A 22,672-nucleotide genomic window follows, 5' to 3' on the forward strand; every position below is an offset into this window, starting at 1 on the left:
CAGCTGGGACACGGCCAGCCTTAGGCAAAGACCTTCTAGATGGAATTGGAAGCAGGTTCCGGAGACTGACCAGAGCAGGTCTCTAATGAAGAAACAGAGGTGGGGGTTCCTTCACAGCAAGAGGGTGCATGGAGAGTCGGATCGTGGAAGATGAATCGCTCTCATTAGGGGGCATCCTAGAAGCCTGCATAGGAATACCTAGCACCATGCATCCGGTCGTGGCTCAGCACCCCACCCATTGGCCAGCGGTCAGTCACATCATCTTGGAGTTCCTGTACTCACTGTGGCGGTGGGCTGGTCTGGTTGTGGCCTCAGCACTGGGGCCGTTAGGATATCCCCATCCCTCCTTGATGGCCCGTGCAAAACGAGTGTCGGCTGTTGCTGCTGCCGCGTCACAGTCGGGGGAGGGTGGGCAGTTATGGATTCTGGGGATCTGCGGGTTGAGGCGGAGGACAAGACAATACCTTTTGCATGACACAGAACAGGTCAGACAGTGGTGCTCAGTCTTGGCTGCATGCTGAGGAGTATTTTTTAAATGCTGGGGTCTGGGTGCCCGCCTAGAGATTCAGAAATTGCTTCTGGGTGATTCTGATGGGAAACCAAGATGGAAACCCACGGCCAGAGCCAGCCTTTCCCGAGGCTGCAGAGCAGGGACGGTGGGACCACCCAGCCTCCCGGATTAGGATAGGGGGGCTCTGGGAACTGTGGCACTGGGACAGACGTAGGGGGGGTCCCCTGAAGCTGGGACCTGCACAGGGAAGGGGACATGGACCCATCCCATGGATGGGACCCTGGGATGGAGGAGGGAGGCAGAGGTGTGTCGCAGATGGGCCTGTCCTGGTGTTAAGTGACTTGGAGGGACCTCTCCATTTCCTGCCTCCTCTGCCTCACTCGGTTCCCTGCTCTGGGACCCAGAATTCAAGGTATCTCTCTTAGATTGCCAATCAGTCTCACCATGTATATATTGGGGATCAATAAATATTCACCAAATTATGGGTAAAAATCCGCTTGATGGGCTAGCCTGGGAATATAAATACCAATAACTACCACAGGCTGAGCATTCCTAATCCGAACACCTGAAATCCCCAACGCTTCAAACTCTGAAGCTTTTTGAGCACAGACATGACACCCCAGGTGGAAAATTTCACGCCTGACCTCACATGATGGATCCTAGTCAAAATGCAGGTGCATTAAAAATATCGTGTGAAATTACCTTCAGGCTGTGCGTGTCAGGTGCCGACGAGCCATCCGTAAATTTCATGTTTAGACTTGGGTCCCATCCCCCAAGATACCTCATTATGTATATGCAAATATTCCCCAAAAGATAGGCAAAAAAAAAAAAAATGGAACTAAAAACCACTTCTGGTCCCAAGCATTTCCGATAAGGGATATTCAACCTGAACTACTACTGATGACTCCTGATAATGTGGTCTGTGTAGGAAAATGTGTTGAAATGTGTTTTCCGAGTTCTAAGAGCCAATTTCCAATGAACTTTTGATAAGCAGCCCTTTTATAAGTTGAAGCCCGTCTGTGGAATATGGGTTGCGTGTGTGTGTGTGCATGCGTTCACACGCATCTGTGGGTGTGGGAGAGAGAGAGGAGACAGAGATGTTCTGCTTTCAGGGAAGCTAGTTAGCAGCCCCCCCCCCCGCCCCCCGCCCCAGGGTCTTCTCTGCGGTGCATTTTGGCACCCGGATTGAACCCAGTAGAGCGTCCATGGAGATGGCCGACGAAGAGGGCCTGAATGGCCACAGAGAGAAGCAGCTGGGAGAGGCCCGAGAAGGGCTGAGAGGTCTAGGCAGGCAGAGCCCTGGGGCAGGAGACCGGGTTGGAGCCTGACCCAGGCAGAGCTGGCGTCCAGGATGCAGCTGGGAAGGGCACAGAGCACTGGGTACTCCGCACAGGGCCCAGAGCAGCGTGCAAGATCTGCTGGTGGATCAGATTCCAAATGGGAAGAAGTTAGGTGCTGCTGGAGAAGGGGATCTATAAGGTGAGGCCATGATCTGGCACCCAGGCCCAGGCCCAGCTCACCATGGGCCTTCCACCAGTGATTGCTGTGGGAGGCAAGAAGATCTCCACCAGGCAACAGACGGGAAGTGGGAGGCCCCTGGGGAGGACAGAGGTCCTCCTGCCCTCTCAAAATGCAGACCCTGGGCAGGAACAGCCCACAGGAACCAGGGGTCACTGAGGGCTGTGGCTTGCAACCTGCTAAGTTTTTCAGGAGGTCCCCGTTGACCTGGCCCCAGCTTTGGAAAGGAATTGGTGAGGATTTGAAAGCGGGGAGCAGAGCAGCTCAGGGGGCCCTGCAGAGCACACCCTTTTGCCCACCTCTAAAGCCCAGGAGGTGGACAGAGTCTCAGTGGAGGTCCTTCGGTCAGTGCCACTGTGCCCCAGAACTCCAGCGGAACTCAGAATGAGGGTCCCAGTGTCCTAGGCAAGGCTGTGAGCCCTATGGGGAGCTCTGGCCTCTGGCCAGAGGCTGTCTTTGTCCCCAAAGTTCCAGCCCTACTTCCTGTAGATGGAGGACACCAGAGAGACTGCCATTCACAGGGAGGATGACCCTGATGGCCCTGGGGGAGGGGACTGGCCCTGACCACACAGGATGACAGTGATTAAATGGACCAGCAGCTGGGCCATCCAGGCCCTTCCTGCTGCTAATTTGGGTCAATTAAACCAATTTGTCTTTGTTGACTCCAAGTCACTTCTCTGCTTCTCTGTAAGCCTCTGGCCCCTCTGGGGCCTAGGAGGGGAGGAGGAGGAGGAAGTGACTGGGCTCCAAGGCTGCCTCCCCACCCCCACCCCAAAGCCCCAGGCTCAAGGACCTTCCTGAACCTGTGACCCCTCCTATTTACCAGGGGCCTCCATAGCCCCCTCTAACTGCCCCATATGAGCAATTAGGACCTCTTCCAAGAGGGCACTGCTCCAAGTTAGCAGAAGAGGAGGGGTCTGAACCCAGCCTTCAGACTCAGGATCCTGTTCTCTCCTGTGGATACCATGTGGCCTTGACGGTTTCTGCAAGGCACTGGGTCTGGGGTCTGTCACAGGGGAACCCTGCTGCCACAGCCTCCTGGAACACAGTTTGAAAACTGCCTCCCAAGCTGGGCACAGTGCCATGCACCTGTACTCTTAGACTGGGGAGGCCGAGTCAGGAGGATCTCAAGTTTGAGGCCAGCCTCAAGCAACTTAGCAAGACACTGTCTCTCAAAATAAAAATTAAAAGGACTGGGGATGGGGCTCAGTGGTAGAGTGCCCCTGGGTTCAAACCCCAGTACCAAAATAATAATAATAATAATAATAATAATAATACAGAATAACTATTTCTTTATCCCATCAGATCCCACCTTGCACAAAAGAAAGGATCTTTAGGGAGAAGCTAGTTACCTTCTGGAAGTAACAATACTGCTGCCAGGAAACTGGGCCAGTTCCCTGGACTGTGGGACCCTAGTAGACAGTTCCCTGGCCTGGTCTAGTCCCTAAAGTGTTTGTCAAGCACAGATCAGAGGCCAGACAGACACACAGCCCCATCCACTCTCATTGTGGGCTCGGGGGACCCCTTCACTTCTCTGGGCCTCAGTTGACTGCCTCTAATGCATGGGGGATGTGAGGGGGTTGGGCTGGGACCCTGCAGTTCTCAGGCATTTGAAGAGTTGCTGGAGGGGGAGGGGCCTCCTCTCTTCCACACCTGGGAAAGGGAGCCTCCCGGTCTCCCTCCAGCCTGGACAGGTGAGAGCAGGACGTGCTGACAGACCAGAAGATCTGTAGCTCCCCTGTGCCCCCTGTAGAAGGCCACACCATCCCATGGAGCCAGACTGGCAGAGGGAGGGCATCTCTGGGGCAGCAGCGGTCAAGCTGCGGATCTCAGGTAGGAGAGAATCCGGGAGCAGTGTACGGTGGGCTCAGCACCCCACGCCTCCCTTGCACACCCCTCAGGATGGCTTCTGTGTCCTTCTTATGATCCAGGGCAGGAGACGGGGAAGCAGGAAAGGGTCTGAGTGGGGTGGAAGCAAGAGGGTCCCTGCGCAGGGAGAGGGCATCTGCTTCTCTCATGGTCCTCCAGGAAGTGCCCCTCAGCCAGCCATGAGTGGCTGGAGGTGGCATGGCCTCTTGGGGAGACCTTCCTGTCACTGTCCTGCAGCCTAGGCTCCCTTGCACGGGCTGGGGTGGCCTCCCTGTTGAAGTCTCCTGTGTGGTCACAAAGGGGAACGTGATGAGGGGGGCCGTCGGGGTGCGACGGTGGAGGAGACCCTTGGCTGGGCTCCTCTCCTGGAGGAGGCACCGTGTTTCCTGTCACATGAGTGTGAACTCACATTCCCAGGCCTGGGTGCCGGGGCCCTGGAGGCTGACGACTCACAGGCCACGAGAGCTGCCAGGGTGACGAGGGACCCCAGGGAAGCACCACTCAGCCCCTTCCCCTTACTACAGATGGGGACGCTGGGCCCAGAAGCCCCCTGTGCCCTATGCACTGAGCAGATGTGCTCCCCAGAAGCCAGCAGATGACCTCCAGGCTCAGCCCAGGATTGCTGTCTGGTTACAGTAATAAAGCCCTGGGCCGTGCCAGGTGCCGGGAAGAGGAGAAGGGCGCTGTGGCCCCCCAGCAGACAGAGCCACGGTGGGACCCAGATGCATGGCCTGGCCTGTCCCTGGACCATGCACCCATCCCCCCACACCACTCCCTCTCGCCCATCTCTCCACTCCCTGGCCACATCTGGCCTGAGCCCACCAGGGACCGGGCTGTGCGGCTGTGAAGTGACGGCCACAGTGGCCACCTCACACTGAGCGCACACCCAGTGCTGGGCGTCCATCTAAGGGCCTCGCATTTTTCATTCGTTTAATCCTCACGACAACAGTATTTTGCAGGCCCAGAGAGCGGGGTAAGCTGCCAAAGGCCACACAGCCCTGGTAGGTAGGGAGTTGGCCTCCTCACTGTCACCACCCTGCTCAGACCTGCTGGCCTCCCCTGGACCATGCATCACACCCGGAGTGCCTGCCCTGGCCCCAGTCTCTTCCCTGCAGGCCACTCCCCAAGAGAGTGAAAACCTGATGGAGTCATCCCAGCCCTCCACCTGTGATGGCCTCCTCTCCGGTGACTGGGGCGGAGGAGCAGATCCTCGGGGCTCCTGGTGGCAGTGTCCAGGGCCTTGTGGTCTGACCTCCCCCATCTGCATCACCACACACTTCTCCACTCTCCTCCCAAACATGCACACACACTGTGCCCACCCCACACAGGTGACCACTGAGGCCCCGGTCACTCTACCCAGGCTCCTCCTGGCAATTCCTACTCGGCTCCCTGCTGAGGTCACTGTGCTTCCTGGGTGGCATCCACTGCCCGCTCCGGGTGCCCCCAACAGCTCTGTTAGCTTCTTGCAGGTCTGCCTCCCCTCAGAGGCCAGTTGTGACTTACTCCATGCCCCACATGGAACACAGTAAGCTACTAAAGGACCTGATGAAGAATGAACGCACTCTGAGAACGAGAAAGCCCAACGTCTAACGAGAATGATGGGTGACTAATAGCACTGCCAAGGGTTATGACAGCACCACTCGGTGCCAGGCCCTGTGTGTATGTGGCACTCACCGTCCCATCCTCAGGCAACCCCACGAGGTAGATGTTATCATCAGCGCTGTAAAGGACAGGAGGCTGAGGCTCAGCAAGTTGAAGCAACTTGCTCAAGGTCACACAGCCAGAAAGAGGCAAGACTGGGATTCAAAACCAGGTTGATCTAGAGGCTGCTACTGCCTGGAACCCAGCTCCCCGGAGCTGCTCAGGAACTGGGCGGGGAGAGGGGGGCAATGCTGGAGGAGCCCGCAGACGTGCTGGCTGCACCGAGAGGAACGTGTCTGTCCTCACTGCCTGAAGACCTGCTTTTATTTCCTTATGTAATCAGCCGTGAAGTCCTAAGTGAGCAGACTCAGGTCCCTTGTCCCTGACTGTCACACGGGCAATTGGGGCCCTCAGAGCATGAACCGTGTGATGAGAGAAGCTGGGCCCAGCTTCAAGATCCTCACCGTGCTTCAGAGTTGGGCCCAGAGAGCCGTCTCCGGTCGGAACCTAGAGGTCAGGCGTCCTCAGTGCCCTGGCCTCAGGGGTGGGTGTGGCCAGGCAAGATGGGGCAGCACCTTCCAGGCCTCTCCTGCTCCCCCAGAGCAAGCCCCAGGTGCCCCCGGCCTCTCAGCAGCCTGACCTGGCCCTGGTGTCCTATTTGACTGCTAACAAACAAGGAACTGCCTTGTGGCTTGGTTAAGCGGTGGCCTTGCATACTGGCAGGGGAAGGGCTGCAGCGACCCCTCCGAGGCCCCTCAGCATCGCTGGATTCCAGGCGTCTGGGAAAGATTTATTAGTTATTGCCATGCATATGCCATAACCCCCTGCCCCTGCCATGATTCTATGCCCTTAGAAACAAGGAGCATTTTCTTCTCGCGAGTCTGCAGGTGCCTGGGGCTTGGTGACTCCAGGCCCTCCCACTGGCTGGACCCCTGGTCACTTCTGGCCAGTCCTGGCCTGTTCACGTTTCTCCCTTGCTGTCCGCACCAGGCCCTCCTGGAAGTACATTCTTCTTTTAGCAAAAAAAAAAGGCCCAATCTTGCCAAAAGGATGGCTCTTCCACCCTCTGCGTGTTTCCCGCTGGCTAAGGTCTCCTTGGCTTCAGCCAGGCATGGGCAAGCCCAGCTCAGGAGAAGGCAAGCTCATCCCAAGGTCCACGGCTGGCTGCCGCTGGGTCCTGCTATTCCAGACCCTGAAGAACTGAGACCACGGGTTCCGTCTCTCACCCAGGAAAGGGTGGTCCAGAGGTCACAAACGGAAGGAGTCTGAGAGGACACAGGCCTGGAAACGGAGGCCCAGGGATGGGAAGGGACACCCACCAGGCACACAGCCAGGGCTGGGCAGAATCAGAAGACAAATCACATGTGTTTAGAGTTCTAGATCCCATCTGCCACATGGCTCTGCCTCTCCCTTACCTCCAGGACAACTCAAAAGCCTGGTCCTGGGAGAAGGGTGCCCAGCCTCAGTTCTTGCTGGGTCTCCTGTCCAGACAGGAACACCTGGACTGAGGGCAGTGTCCCACCCCTGTGTCAGTCAGCTTCCATCGCTATGATAAATACCTGAGATAACTGACTTAAAGAAGAGTGGATTTTGGCTCCAGTTTCGGAGGTTCCCATCCGTGATTGGGCAGATCTATTGCTTTTAGGCCTTGGGGTGAGGGACAGCACGTCATGGCAGGAGTGTGTGGCAGAGCAAAATCATCCCATCAATGGCAGAAAAAAAAAACGTGACAGAGGACCGGGCTGGGTCCTACTATCTCCTTTGAGGACATGCCCCCAATGGCCTACCCTCTTCCCATCAAGCTCCACCTCTTAAAGATTCCTCCACCTCCAAAAATTACCAATTCTTTATCCCAGGGGACTTTGAGGGTCATTCTAGATGCCCCGATCCCATGGCCTCCCCTAATGAGCAGAGACAACGGCTGTTGGAATGTCTCTAGCTCCAGTCTCACCTTCCCCCCTTGCTGCACCTCCTCTGCCAAAGTAAAGTACAAGGGCCCCTCTCTCCACACCATCTCCCACTCATCCCTCCTTCTCCTCTCTCCTGACCTCCTTCCTTTTCTCCTCCACCCTCCACGCAGTAGGCAGCAGTGCCAGCCAATAGGAGCCTCCCACAACCTGGGCTGGAAGGGCATCGGGCCACCTCCACCCATGCAGAAGGCTCATGCAGCATCCCTGCCAAGCTTCAAGCGCCTGGGGTCCTCCCAGGGACTGGAACTCTGCCCTACGAGGCCGCCTCTTCTATTGCTAGGCAGCTCTGACCCCAAGAAATCACTAACTCATTTTTAGTTCCCAGGCTGCCCTCAATCAATATTGGTTGATCTAATTCAACTAATATTTAGGGAAATCTTACACCAGCTGGGAACTGAATAGAGATGGGAATCCCGATCTACCTCCTCAAGGGCCCCGAGGGCACAGGGAGACAGACAAGGACAAACTGGGTGGGGGAGACAGGTGCTCAGGTCAGGAAGGAGGGGACAACGAATGAACCCCTTCCACAAGGAGACCGCAGTTCTCTGTCCAAAACACCTTGACATCCAATGTGAAGGCTTTGTTCTCCACACCAGCAATTCGCCAGGTACCAAGTGAATGTCCTACAGTTGGATCCAATTCTGACACTAGCTGCCGGGCGTTCCTGCGGGGCTGATGAGTTAAGGGCTCCGTCCCACGAGACTGCTGCCTACCTCAGATGCGATGGCAAGTACCGGCTGCCCAGGGTACCCGTGCTCCTTCCATCTTGGCTACCGGGAGCCTCTCCTCAGGTTCTATAATTTGCTCTGACAGCTCGAGGAACTCAGGGAAACCTGCTTACCATTGCCAGTTTATTAGAAAGGATATTGTTAAAGGACACAAACGAGCAATCGGATGGAGAGGTACATAGGGAGGGATAGGGAGGAGTTCTAAGTGCAGGAGCTCGGTCCCCAGGGACCCCGGTGCTCCATCCGTCCAGACACACAGTGTGTTCACTACCCAGAAACTCCCTCATCCTGCAGTGGAATGGTCTCATGGAGGTTCCTTATGCAGGCAGGATGGGTTGCATATTTAGCCATTGGTGGTCAACTCCATCTCCAGCTCCTGACTCTGCCCAGAGGTCAGGGGAGGGGCCATGGGACCAAGTCTCCAAGCACATGGTGGCTTCCCCGGGCAACCAGGGCATCCTCCTAGAGCCAGCTCATTAGCCTAAACTCAGGAATGGGGTAAACGGGTTCATTATGAATATAGGAAGATGGTCCTCTCACTCTATCATTTGGAAAGCTCAAAGGTTTTAGAAGCCACGTGTCAGGAACAAGGGACAAAGATCCAATGTATTTTTCTTATTATGTCACGGTATCACCTTTCCCCAGGATACCCCTTTGGGGTGCTTTGGCGATGGAACTGGGTTTGAATTCCAGATCTGTGATCTGGGTGGCAGCTGAGCTGCTGCAGTGTGTCTCTGTGTACACTTGAGACCACAGGTGCGTTCTCTGGTGGCAGAAAGAGTGGGGGTATCCTCTCGTTACTGTTGACAATGTGCCGCAGGATGGAATTAGCACTCAGCACATCTGCACCCGTGATACGAAACTTTGACTTTCCGAGTGGGACCTTCCCCTTCCCACAGGTTGGAGTCTTCAGCGAATTGGGAATCCAGTTCTCTAATCCACTTTGCCATTTCCCCTTCTTGGAACTGAGGCGTGGAGGTGCTTGGCAACCAGACCCAGCTGTGGGCATTCAGAACACATAAGAGTTATCTTTTTAGTAGAGACCAGGGAGCAGGTGGCCTTAGCGCTGAAGAGGATGTCATCTGCTTTTGTGTGGCCTCTTCCAGAATCTGAGGACTATGGGGAACTTCAAAAATGTCTAGTTGTATACTCCAGCTGATGTTTGGAGTCAGGAGGGCGAGGACGGTGGAGACAGAGCCCAGAAGTCCTACTTCCCATCTGGCACTCACAGCTGAGTGGTTAATCAGCTTGGGCTCTCCTCTCTTCCCCTGGGCTGGGACTCAGGTCCTAAATTGCTCTCCTCTCAGATTCTTTGGCATGAGACACAAAGATATCTAAAGCAGCCTGGCTCCCTGTCATCTGGACAGGCTACCTGGAGGAGGTGGTATTTTTTCAGTATCTTTTTAAATGGGTGGTGGCGGAGGGGGGGGGGTGAGTTGCTTCAAGCAGCAGTGAGGAGTCATGTTCTAGGAGCTCTGGGGGCTGCCTGGGGAGGGTCCCGTGCTCAGCTGTGCATGCCGCCCTGCCCCCTTCTGCTCTCCGGGCACCTCATAAGCAGAAGCTCCGTCAGGCCTGAGGCAGGGGTGGGAGGAGAGGAGACGGAGGACTAGAGTGGAGTGAGAGGAGAACCGGAAGAGGAAGCAGGATGCAGCTGTGACCAGAAAGAGCCCTCAGGGGAGGGAAGGAGATGCCCCTTCCCCTCGGGATGCCCAGCCCTGGGCAGAGGGCTTGGTCCTTCTGTAGCTAGGTTAGCTGGCCAGATGTGCTGTTGACACAAGGACCGCTCAGGAGATTAATTATAGCAGCAGCTTCTCCAGCGAGGCACCAGCACCTCCTCCACTTCACCCTGTGATGGGTGGGGGTGGGGCACAGGGACAAGCACCAGCTCACAGTGTCACACCCCTCCTCCTAGTGGCTCCCCCACTGCCATGAGACCATGTCCTGGACCATCGGTCCTGGAATTAGCCCACGTGGAAAATCCACGACAAGAACATCAGGACCTGGGGGGGCCCCTTACAGAGCCCCCGGGGCCCCAAGGAACACTCGAGAGCCTTTGGAATAAAGCCACACGCTCCACCACCGGGCGCTCAAAGCCTCGGCCCTCCAGGGCCCACCCTGCCCGTCTCATCTCTCTGCTTTTCCTGTTTTATGCCTCTCCATCCAAACCTGCCTTCCCTCCCTGGTTCCCATGTGTCACCCTGTCCTTTCCACCCGAAGTGTCCCTGACCTCCCCCATCGCAGGTGCCACCGCAGCCAGCCTGTGGTTGAGTTTCCACCCACTCTTCAAGACCCTCTGCTCAGCAACCGCTCCCTCTGAAAGCGCTTCCCCCCCCCTCCCCCGTGTGGGTGGCTGGCTCTGGCTCCCCCTGGAGCCCCGGGAGCTCTCACTTCTGCGAGGGCTCCCTCCGGGAGCTGCCCACCTTTTAGCATGGTTATTTATGCACTTGTCTGGTCTCCCTGTTAGCCGGCAAATTCCTTAAGGGCAGAAACTCTCTTCTTCATCTCTCTCTCCCTGGCAGCTCCCAGCAGGGTCTTTGCAAAGAAAGGCTGAATAAATATTTATTTGTTGAATATCTTTGAGGATCTGGTAACAAGCCCTAGCACTGTCCCAGGCATCTGGGCCGCAGGGGGACAGGCCTGGTCCTTGCCCTCAGCAAGGTTCCACCTGACACAGTGACAGTCACAGCTCAGAGCAAAAGGACAGGCGGTGGATGTGGTGGCTCAGACATGGGGACCTAACCCAGCCCTTGCGGAGCTGTCAAGAAAGCTCTCATAGAGGGGGTGACACCTGGGAGATGTCCAGGCACAGAGGACACCAACTGGATGGAATGTGTGGGGAACAGCACTGCTGAGAGAGGGAACAGCATTGCAAAGAAATAGCAAGAGAGGCCCGGGGTTATGGGTGGCTGGGAGGTGGGAAGAGAGTACTCAGGAGCAGCTAGGGACAGACAGTTCAGGGCCAAAGGGAACACTCGCAGAAACCTGAGTCTGGGGAGCAGGAAGGTGAGCATCCCTCAGAGAGGAAGAATGGGTGGCAGTGAGGTGGAGCCCCCGTGGAGGAGAGGAGGGAGCTGTGAGATCCTGGGCCTGAGGGATTTGCCTCCTCTGGACCTTGGTTTTCCCACTTGTAAAGCCGGTGGTTTGGTCCAGAAAGGCTTGCAGCCCCTTCCTGGCACTGTTAGAGATGCCCAGGATGCTCAAGAAGACATCTTTCAGTCCATCATATGGCACAAGATACACCTGGGGCAACAGGGCCTAGGCTTTGAGGGAAAGTTAGAGTGGGACCCCCCGCCAATCATGGAGGGCCCCTTGGGGGAGATGGCAGGTGGGAGTGTCCCGTGGGAGTGTCCCAGGGGAGCCTGGATCCCAGACTCCTCACAACTGTGCCTGAGTGGGCTTTGCTGGCCCCGTTTTGCAGAAGAAGACATCGAGGCTCAACTTCTCCCGGCAGCCCGCACCCCTGCCCAGGGCCCAGGAGACCCCAGGGACTCCCAAGGCCCAGCTCCAAACCCACCCCCACTCACGGCAAGCATGTGTGAGCGCTCTCTCTCTCTCTCTCTCTCTCTCTCACACACACACACACACACACACACACACACACACACACACACACACTTTCCTTTTCTGTTGTTTGCGGCTAATTGCTTATTAGGAGATGCAGGCGGCTGCACCAGTGGGCAGGCTCAGTTTGCTCCGCTATAATTAGGATAATGCACATTCGTCATTTAGTGTAACTCACAGCGTGCCCCTCCCCCGCACTCCTGCTGCCACCCACCCCCTCGTTCCCAGGCCAGAGCCACCTTCTGCACAGGTCCTGCTAGGCTCCTTCCCGGGCCCTCCCACTGCCCCGGCTCCCCTCCTCTCCCTCATTCCTCAGCCACAGGCTGGCCACCCCAGCATGGAGCTTCCTGCCTCTTTCCCTGGGTTCTCTGGCCTCTCCCCTGCCTCCCCTGCCTCCAGCCTCAGCCTTGCCTTCTTTCTGATGCTCCCCCTCCCCCTCCCCCTCCCCCTCCCCCTGGGGCAGGTCAGTTTCCGCAGGTTGGGTAGGCAGGCCAGCAGAGCAGGTCAGCCCACCAGCCTGTGAGGACAGGTGTTGGTGGCAGTTCTGGTCCCTGATAGAGTGACAGAGTCTAGATCCCACTCTCAACCTGTCTGTCAGAGCTGCCCTCTGGTCCTGCCCTCCTCCTGCCCTGAGCCCTGGTGTGGGGGTGCTGAGGACTGGGCTGGCCACCTCTCCAAGAGGCCCCTTCACTGCCCTCTTCTCCAAGTCACTCGTGGCCACCCTAAAACCCAAGAAACCCCAGGACAGGCGGAGAGGAGGAGGGAGCTGTGAGATCCTGGTCCCCCCCCCCCCATTCCTTCATTCTCCAGCCCTCTCTTTAAGTGAAGGTGGAACTCCTCTAAAGCTCTAGGCTGAACTGAAAGCCCCTGACTTCATGTGGCCTGGGTTAGGGGAAGCTGGTGGGGGGGACACTTGGGAACAAAGGACTATTAAGACAGTTTCCTCTGACCTCTAGACCCACACCCATTGGCTGGCTCCAGACGGGGGGACTAAAGAACCCCTTGACCTGGCTTCCTCCAGTCCAGGCTCCCCACCCAGCTCTCTCCATCACGACAGGGACCTTACATCAGATCCCTTACAGATGGGTAGACTGAGGGCTGGGGCTGCAGGTTTGCTGGAAAGGTCCTGCTGGGGACAGGCTGAGAGATAGGGGCCCCTCCAGATTTGCAAAAATCCAAGCTCTTTCTGGGGGTGAGGGGTGTTGAGCTGGAAACACAAAGCCTTCTTGTCTTTGCAAGCCTGCTAGACCCTGGTCCCAAGCCTGAGGTCACAGATGCAGAGGGACAAACAGACACAGGCCCCTACTCACAGCAGATACAGGGAGAACCTAGGCCACCATGCCCTTGGAGGGGCAGGGCTTCTGTCCCCACAACAGATATCCTTCCTCTGCCTTGACTTCTCCTCTCAATACTGGGCCACGAAGCTCCAGGTTGCTCTGTCTTGGGACTTGATGGCCCAGCACAAGCCTGGCGGCACCTCTTATAGGGCCTTCCCACAGAGGTCCACACCAGCCCATCAGGCTACCGCTTCTCACCCCTAAGACTGAGGGGATGGCAGGGATCCTGACCCAGCTGATCTCCCAGGACCAAGGAGCCTTTTCTTGGTCTCCCCTGGAACTGCTCTCAGTCTAGTGGGAGGGCTCCACCAGGGGCCAGCAGGGAGGGTCCCCTGGGGCCAGCAGGGAGAGGGGAACAGAGCCCCAGGGAGGGCGCTATTTCACTGTGTGCTTTGGGCAAGCCCTCCCCCACCACCACCACCATTACCCAAGAGTACTGGAGGGCTGGCTGTAACCTGGGGGTAGGGTGCTGGCAAAGCTTCTTGGATTCCCATGGCCACCTGTCCTCCTGGTCCCCTGGCCCTCCTCAGGGCCCTTGGGGAGCTAGTGAGCTAAGCTAGCCCCATTCTTTCATTCTGCCACGGGTCCTCCCCTCCCCACTCCTCTGCCAGGGCCTTTGATTTCCGAGAACTGCAGCCTCTAGGCAGAGAGCACAAAAGGAGTGTCCAGGTAAGGACAGATGACCCAGAGAAGCTGGGTGGGCTGTGCGTGAGTGTGTGTGTGCGCGCACTCATGCTCATGCTCACACTTGGGTTGTGTAAGCAGACACAGCCCCCCAGGGTTCACCGTCCCTCATTCCTTCATTCTCCAGCCCTCTCTTCAGCTTTGACCCTGGGCAAGCCTCTGTGCTTGGGATGACTGGGGGGGGGGGGCCTGCCCTAAGCAGGGGGCATTTCCCCCAGCAGCCAGTCCGGGAAAGCAATGTGGGTTCCTCCTCCCCAGAACCGGCTGTCCGCTGCCGGGCCTTGGAAGACCTCTGGACCCTGGCTCAGGAGGCGGTGGGGATTCAGCTAATGAGGGTGATAACGCTCAAATCAGAGCTAACATCTAGAGAGGGCTCGCCATGCGCTGGGCAGGGGAAACGTTCTGAGGATGACCTTCCCCTACAGCGTTTGCTTTTCAAAGCGACCAGTGAAAGGGGTGCTGTTCCCACCCTCTTTACAGTTTAGGAAGCCAAGGCGGAGGGTGCTAAGCCAGTCCCACCCCCGCCCTCCTGACCCAAAGGTTCCTCCTCAGCAAAATTCCGGGGAGGGACCTGACATCCCTTCTGCCAAGAGCTAGGGAGTTCCCATGCGGGTGGCAGCGAGCCAGGGCTGCTGGGTGAGCCGGCAGCCCCGGGGGAGGGGCTTAGAGCAGGGGGGAGGGGGCGCCCCTCCTGCAGCTTCCTCCCAGCCCACCTAGTCCTGCCTGGGGCAGCCGCCAGGATGGGGGTGGGGCGGCGGCCGCCTCTCCAGGATTTACAGCCTGCAGCCAGAGCTCCTGGGGGTCCTGGGCTACGGCAAGCTTCCAGGCCCTTCCTCTCACCCTTCTGAGGGGCGTGGCCACAGGCTGCTCACATTCAAGGCTGCAGGCACCTGGGGCCCTCAAATCTGGGGAGCAGCACTGGAGGAGAGGGCACGCCCTCCTGCCCTGCAGGAGGACCCCCATGGGCCGTAGAAGTGGGGTCTACAGCCTCAGGGTGGGGAGCACCAGCTGCTTTGGGAAGGGGCACATTGGAGGAGGGAGGTGGGTCAGGCCGGGGCTGGGTGGATATCTGCCGCAGGCCCCAGGGAAGCACCTCTCCTCTGCCTACACACTGGGCTCCTCTCCCCTCCAGCCCCCATGGTGCATGGCAGCTCCAGCCTCCAGTGGGTGCACGCCCACGGGGCCTGGCCCTTATGGAGGAATCTCGGCAACTTAGACGAACCCAGAGGTGGCACTGGAGTGGCCGCAGCTCTGGCCTGGGCTGGGCTAGAGCCTCACCTTGAGCAGCAGCATCTGTCCACAGCTGCGGGGCCCTGCCCTGGGAGGGAGGGGAGGCAGTGTTCTGGGCCCTGCCATTGTTGTCCCCCTGGGAACAGCTGAACTCTGCCTGCTGCAGGGACCCCCGAGATTCCTGCACACACAACCCTGCCCACCTCTAGCCACCCATGCGGCATGTAGGCCCGGGTTAGTTATCCTCCACTCCCTGATGAGGACCTGAGCCCAGAGAGGAGAGGGGACCTGACCAAGGTCAGCGGCAGAGCTTCCTGCGCTGGCTTCTAGGGTCCCGGACAGCAAGTACTCCTTCCACCTCCATGCTTCCTTTGAGGCCCTTGGGACACTGCTTTGTGCACCTGTCAACTCTGACTTGTCCTATTTAACTGAACAGACATTGACAGAGGACCTGCCATGAGCCAAACAGGCACCAAGTGCTGGAGAAAAACAGGTCAGCACATCCCTCCTCTCAGAACCCAAACAACCAATAAGTGACAAGTGAAGGAATCAAGGAGCAGATGACAGGGAGCACCGAGTCTACCAGGGACGACACTAACCCATTTTCTTATTTAATCATGGCAACTTCATGAAATAAGTTCCCTGATCTTCACTTTACATATATGGAAATTAAGGGTCAGAGAGGTTAAGTCACTTGCCCTGGGTCACACAGCTAAGAAATGTCAGAGCAGGGATTTGAATTCGAGTTTGTTTCTCCAAAGCCACACAGTTTCCCTTTTTTTGTTTGTTTGTTTTAATTCCTTTATTTTTATTCTTGGAAAAGCTTCAAACACTCTCCTTCATCTATTGTTTTCTTTGTAATTTTACAAGCAATACATGTTCATTGCAGACAATTGGAAAATACATAAAAGCATGAAGTAAAAAAATAACAACAATCAGTCGTAATCCCCACCCCTCTGAGATAACCACCATTAGCATTGTGGTGTATGTTTATGTCTGTTTCTCGTGTAAGAGAGCCTCTTTGTGCTCTTCCTTGTCAGTTTAACGCTATTTTGTGAGCATTTTTTTTCAACTGAGTAAACATTAAAAAACAAAACAACAAAACAAAACAAAAAACTTGATCTCTAATGGACTCACACCTATCCATCTTGTGCATTTGCATTTATTTAACTCAACATTACTTTTGGACATTTTAGGTCCTATCTAATTCTTTACTAATAAGCATGACATCACAGTGAACTTCTTTTTCCATAAACCTTTGAGCAGATTTCTGCTTATTAGATCCCTGCAGCAGGATTTACTGGGTTAAGGAGCATGAACACTTTTTAAGGCCTTTAAAACAGATTTTGAAATTGCTTTCTGGAAAGCTTACCCACTTTACCCTTTACCAACGGGGCAAGAGCGTGCCCATTTCTGAAAGGCCTTGCTAAGTACCAAGTACCACTCATTCTCTTTAAAAACCCAAGGGGGTTTCTCATGACCTGGGTGTGCCCACGGCAGCCCTATTCTGCAAAGTCTGTTGCTTTTTTTTTGGCTGTGAAGCCTTGTTTGCCCTCGGGAAGTCGGGTGCAGAGAGCAGCACTCGAGGTCAGACCCTCTGACCAGCCAAGAACAGGCAGCCAGCCATTCCAGAGCCCCTGTGATTGCACCCCAGGCCTCAGCTTCCTACGCAGCGCCTCTGCTGAATCTGTGGCCCTCTAGGTCAGGGTTGGGGAAGGGTTGCTGGGTGTAGCCATCCCTGGCCTCCTGGTCACGGGCCAAGGGGCCCCTGGGACCCTCCCCACTGCGTTAGTATGGTTCTTGCTCCCTCTCGTTGGCTCATTCATTGGTCCACTCCCTGATGCATGGACCTGGTGCCTATCTGGTGAGGCACTCACTGTTCCAGGCTCTGGAAATTCGTCGTCATTCCCCGTCAACGCAGCCTCATGGCACTATGCAACCCCTTACCTCTTCAGCTCCTCCACCAACCCTCCCTACTTAGAGCTGTTTTCCAAACTTCCGTGATCATGACAGCGCCTGGGATGAATGCTAAACACCCAGGCTGCGGGGACTGTCCTCTGGGAATTCTGAAGTGTCCACCTGGATCGGTCCCCAGGCTTTGTATGCTATTGTGTTGGTTCCAGATGATTCTTCTATTCCAGCAAGTTCCAGAGCAGGTGCTGAAGGATCTGCAGACACTGACCTCAGGCGTGGCCCATGGAGGAGCACCGTGCTCTTCCGGTCAGCCCAACACCCTCCATCCCAATGCGCGTGCCCCACGGGGCCCCTCAGCCTCAAACTCACCAAAACTAATTACAGGTTTTTTTTTTTTTTTCTGATTCACAAGTGATTAGTTTTAATTTGGGGACAATTAGAGGTAGAAGCAGGAGGTATCTGATCTTGATTAGAAGCAAAGAGATGGCCAGGGCACCAGCCTGCCTGGCCCCCGCCTCTGTGAAGACCCATCTATGTGCTCAGGAAGGTGAGGGAGGGGCCTGACCTCTGCACGCACCCCCCCCCCCCCCCGGGAAAAAGCTCATCCGGCAGTGGCCAGAGGGACCCATATGTCCCAGACAAGTAGGACCAGCCTGAGATGAAGGGGAAGGGACTCTGTCTACCCACTGGCCCGAAGCTGGTACCCCCAGCCTCATAAGTAGATAGAATTGACATTTATTAAGCACCCACTGTATGCCACCCCTGGTACTGTGCACAGCGGACTCAGCTCCCGGGTCGCCCACATCTGGGTCTGGTTGGAAAGGCCACAGTAGGAAAGCAGGTTTCTGCCTCCTGGAGGTGGACGTGGCTGGAGAGACCTGTGCACTGCAGAGGGGCTCACGAGCCAGCGTCCCTTGCTCTTTGGTCATTTGCCTCTCATCCGCACTGGGGCCATGCCCCTGATGTGTCCAGGCCAGAGCTACACGGAGCACAGAGCTGCAGGGAGAAGAGGAGCCATCTCCCTGGGAGGTGACATAAGAGGAGCTTCCAGGGAAGGGGACCCCCCCCCCCGTGCTGGGCATGGAAGGAGACAAGGACCCCATGCCCAGTTCCCCCTGGGGTCCAGGTGGATCGATGCCTTTCTACCCCACCTGCAGATTCATTCCTCGGTCTCTTTTGGTTGTGGGAAGGACAGAGCTGGCCACATCTGTGCAGGGAGGGTCACTTGCCAGCCATAGTTCTGGCAGGGTTCCGGGTGATGGGGAGGGCTGGGAACCTCAGTCATCGCTACCATTCCTCCGCCATCCTGGTGCCTCCGTGTCTCACTGGGGAAACTGAGGCCAGCCCCCATGTTTGCTGGGTCAGCCACCATAACACAGCGCCCCAGACTGGGCAGCTGGCTGCAGTGCATCCTCACTCTCCAGAGGCTGCAGCCTGAGACCAGGTGTCTAAGGGCAGCTGCTGGCCAGGGCCCTCATCCTGTCTGCCCTGCGTCTTCACATCATCTTCCCTCTCTGTAGACCTGTGTCCTGGACCCTGGATTAGGGGCCCCTACAGCCTCCCCTTAACTCCATTCCCCGCTAGAGACCCCATCCCCAAATACAGTCCCATTCTGAGATATAGGGCCTGAGGACCTCAACACAGGGGGACACAGTTGAACCACGAGACCCCATCAGGAGCCACAGAAGACATGAGAAGTTCCTTCAACAGGAGATGGCACAGGGGAGAGGGTCCGGGTGGGCAGGAATTTTCAAATGATTCCCTGAGCCCTGAGGGGCAGGCGAGGGCCAGTACGTGTGTCCATGTTTGCAGGCTCCCAGCCAGGTTGGGGGTGAGGGGCAGCTCCTGTGTTGACTGTGTCCAAAGCGGGTCCAAGCTGTCACTTCCACTACCATTACCCTACCCCGCCACCCGGCTCACCTCTAAAACACCTCTCTCTCACCCACCTCCCGGCCTGGCCTGGCCTGACCTTGGTCTCAATGCTATTGATCCCTCACCCCCACCCCACATCCGTATTCCTTCCAGGAACCTTCTAGCAGCTTCTCCTCCCCAGGCCCGTGTGGTGCTCCAAGATGTCCAGAGGTCAGGGCTGTGTGCCTGTTAGCAAGCCTACTCTTAGTATTTCAGAAGTTGACCTACTGTGTGATCTGCCGCCTCCTCCCGTCTCACTTCCTCCTCTCCTCTGGCCACACCAGAGTGTTTCCAGGGCCTCCCGCACTTCTAGGGGAAACTGAGGCTCAGAAAAATCAAGCAACTTCCTTTTGACTGCAGGGAAAGCAGAGATTAGTGCCAGGGTGCCCGCGACCCACCTTGTTCCAAGCCACAGAAGAGACCCCAGGGCCCAGAGGACGGAGCGATTCCAAGTGGTGATGGGCAGGGTGCTGTGTGTCCCAAGGACATAAATATGAAAATTGTAACACTGTCATTTTCTGGTGCTCCTTTTTGAATGCTGGCTGTTCGCTTGATCTAGATACTATCCTTTCCCAAACTCGATTTCTCATCCACAAGGTGGCCAAAAGGCTACAAGAGGCACTCCTAGGTTTAGTGGACGTCTGCTTTCCTCTTGGATGCCTCAGTGACAAGGAACTCATTCGGGTCAGTGTTGGTTTCAACAAATGCTGATGAGGGCCCACTAAGTGCCAGGCCCTGTTCTAAGCCCTGGGACAGCAGAGGAGGGAGGCGGTGTATGCATCCCTGGGGACAGTGTCTAGTGCACAGGAACCACATGGGCTCACTGTGTAAAGTTAGATGGCAATAAATTCTATGAAGAAAATAAATCAAGAAAGAGGATGGAGAGAGACCAAGGGGGGTGGGACATGGTACTGTAGATGGGACGGCCAGGACAGATGGCGCTGAACAAAGACAGAGAGACAGGGAGAGAGAGGAGCGCTCTCAGGCAAAGGACACAGCACATGCAGAGGCCCGAGGCGGACACATTTGCTCAGCAGATTCTGAGAACAGCAAGGATGGGTTGAATCATCCAGGACCTTGGTTTTCAGACCACTTCTCTCCCCAGGAGGTAGATGCGGACATGCAAACACGGTTCCCCAATCCCTTCCTTCACGCCCCTCTGAGTCTGGTGGCCATCTGGTGGCCTCTGCCCCCACGGTGCCTTCCAAGATGGTCCAGATGGTCCACCGTGAAGTTGGGATGGGGAGAGGGGCAAATGGAACTAAGTGCCACTTAGTAGCCTCTGGGGTCTCCCGGGGATAGCCAACGAGGGCAGGGTCACTGTTCTGACCCTCCACTCCTTCACTCCATCCTGTCCGGCTCTCCCTGTGCCCTGAGCACTCACATTCTCCTGGCCACAGCTGCCCTTCTCCAAGTCAGAGGGACAAGCATGGTGGACTGTCCCCGCCTCAGGCCCAGCATTCATAGGCCCTGGACACTCCCACCACATGAGTGCCTCATTCCCCCCCGCCCCCAGGGCTGCCTGACCACTCACAGAGCCTGTCCTACCCCTGGGTCTGTCAGCCACTATCAGCATCCCCATGAGGTGGGTGGGGCTCACGTGACCACTGAAATTTTAGAGATGGAATCCGAGGCTCCAAATGGGAAGGAAGGTGCCCAGGGAGTGTTGGGCAGGGAGAGGCCTTGTCCTCAGTCCCACAGCCCATTTCCCTGCATCCTCCTGCTTTGATTGACTTCTATGACCTGGCTCGGGACACTACTCTGGATATCCACAAGCCCACCTTGGGGCAAGTCCTCCCAGGCTGCAGGGACATGTTCTGAGATTCCAGATGCCAATCAGGAAGGTTTTTGGTGTCTCTGCCAACATCTTCCTGACCTCATCTTGGACTCCACTGCCCTACTTCCACCCGGTGGCTCTCTGCCGGCTACATAGCATAGCAGGAAAGAGTGGCCTGGACACCGAGTTCTCCTGGGAATGCAGTGAGACTGTCTGGTGGCAAAAGCATGGGCTGCCCAGAGGACCAGGGACCAGCGTTTCCCCAGTGGGTTCTCAGGGCTGCTCAAGAGTACCCTTAAGAAGGGGTGGAGAGACCAAGCACCTCTCCTCCTACAACCGACCCCAAGGGCCTTCGCTCAAGCCAATTGCCTTATTTTGTTGAATGAGGAGATGAAACTGCAGATTTTCAAAATAGGAGGGAGAACCCGGACCCTCAAGTGCAGGGAATTTTTAGCTCACTGCTTTTGGGAGGAAGTGGGTGTGAATGTTTGTGAAACAATCAAGGTTTCAAGGACAGTGATAAAATGATAAATATACGTAAGCTCCAAGAGAGTCTGGTGCTGACCAGGGGTCTCCCCTTTAAACAGAGATGGCTCAGAGGAGATCAGCCGGGATTTGTTGAAGCCTTGCTTGATGCCAGACCCCATAGACAATCAGCTCCCACCCAACGCAGGATGGGAGAGGACCCTGGAGAAAAGGGCAAAGCTCTAAGTGAGACACATCCTCAAGGGCTTCCTGGAGAAGGTGGCATTGGAGGAAGATTCTGATTTGAATAAGGAGAGGGTTGGATGTAAAGGGCTCAACATGAGCAAAGGAGGGGCCATAAGGCCACATGGAGGATGCAGTAAGGACACTCAGTTACCTGGTTGTCCTGCTGGAGGGGCTCGAGAAAGGGAGTCCTAGAGGAAAGAGGGTCCTGGGACTACAAGTAGAGGGCCCTGTGAGGTGGTGTGGGCTTTATCTTGTAAGCCTACAGGAGAGATTCCTTAGGGATACCTCCCCACGTTTGCATTGTGCTGCACAATTGATAGAGCATTTCCTTATCGGATTCGAAAATGCAGAACAAATAACAATAACCAGCATGATTATCATCCTGATTTTAAAGTTGACAGATGTGACTCAGAGAGTTTATGAGAAGATCCAGAAAAGGATCTCCAACTTCAGGCCTCCATTGTAGGTCCTACCTGTGCCCTGACACTGCCACCATGTTTTGAGACAGGAGTGAGGGTCCTTAAGGTCTGGCCTGTCCAGGAGGAGGGCGGCTTTGGCTGCTGTGGTAGGGGAGGGGGGAATGTCAGGATGCCAGAGAGGAGGAGAGAGGGGGTGAGGGGAGACCCAGTTAGGCATTGCAGCAGGAGTGAGGCCTGACCTGGGGCAGGGTCCTGGGGATGCAGGGCAGAGGACAGCCCAGGACAAAACAACTGGCCAGCAGGCAGAATTGCTAGAACTTGGCAGCTTCTCGTTAAAAGGGGCGCAAGGGTTGGGAGAAGGGAGAAGCCAAACACAAGTCCCACATTTAGGTTTGGGAGACTGAAGACAAGATTCCCTGTGTGTGTGATAAGAGGGAACAAGGGGAACTAGGGGGTCCCTGGGGACCCCTACATCATCCGAGACTGCTGGTGCAGTTAAGGACTGGGGCTTGAGAACCAAGTAGCCTCAGGTTCAAATCCTGCTCCTGGCTCTTTTGCCCAGGCAAGTTGGGTAAGTTATTAAAGTCCCTGTCATCTTTGTTCCTTTATCTATAAGATGCAAGTGTAGGTACTCAAAAAAAAAAAAAAACAAGTTATTGTCAGGAAAGTGATTGAGTGGATGGAAATCATAACATTGCCCACCTCCAAGGACTGCACTGGGGATCAAACAAGCTAACACTGGCCGAGCTCGGAGTGCTGGGCACAGAGCCCAGCATGCGGGGAAGAGTTACACTTCCTGGGCTCCAGAGCTGGGCTCAGCCCTGTAGGTACAAGACTTCAGAAGGTCCTCACCAGGCACTTTGAGGCAGAAACAATTTTGAGGCTCATTTG

The 22,672-nt window shown here is 56.0% G+C and overlaps 1 protein-coding gene across 1 annotated transcript in view; it reads left to right on the forward strand.

Moving 5' to 3' along the window:
- TMEM132E (transmembrane protein 132E) overlaps positions 1-22,672 on the forward strand; it is a 51,910-nt gene that overhangs the window by 17,306 nt on the left and 11,932 nt on the right. The gene's annotated exons all lie outside the window — the stretch shown is intronic.

This window comes from Spermophilus citellus, assembly GCF_964194105.1.
Source record: "Spermophilus citellus genome assembly, chromosome: 17".
Taxonomy (NCBI): Eukaryota; Metazoa; Chordata; class Mammalia; order Rodentia; family Sciuridae; genus Spermophilus; species Spermophilus citellus.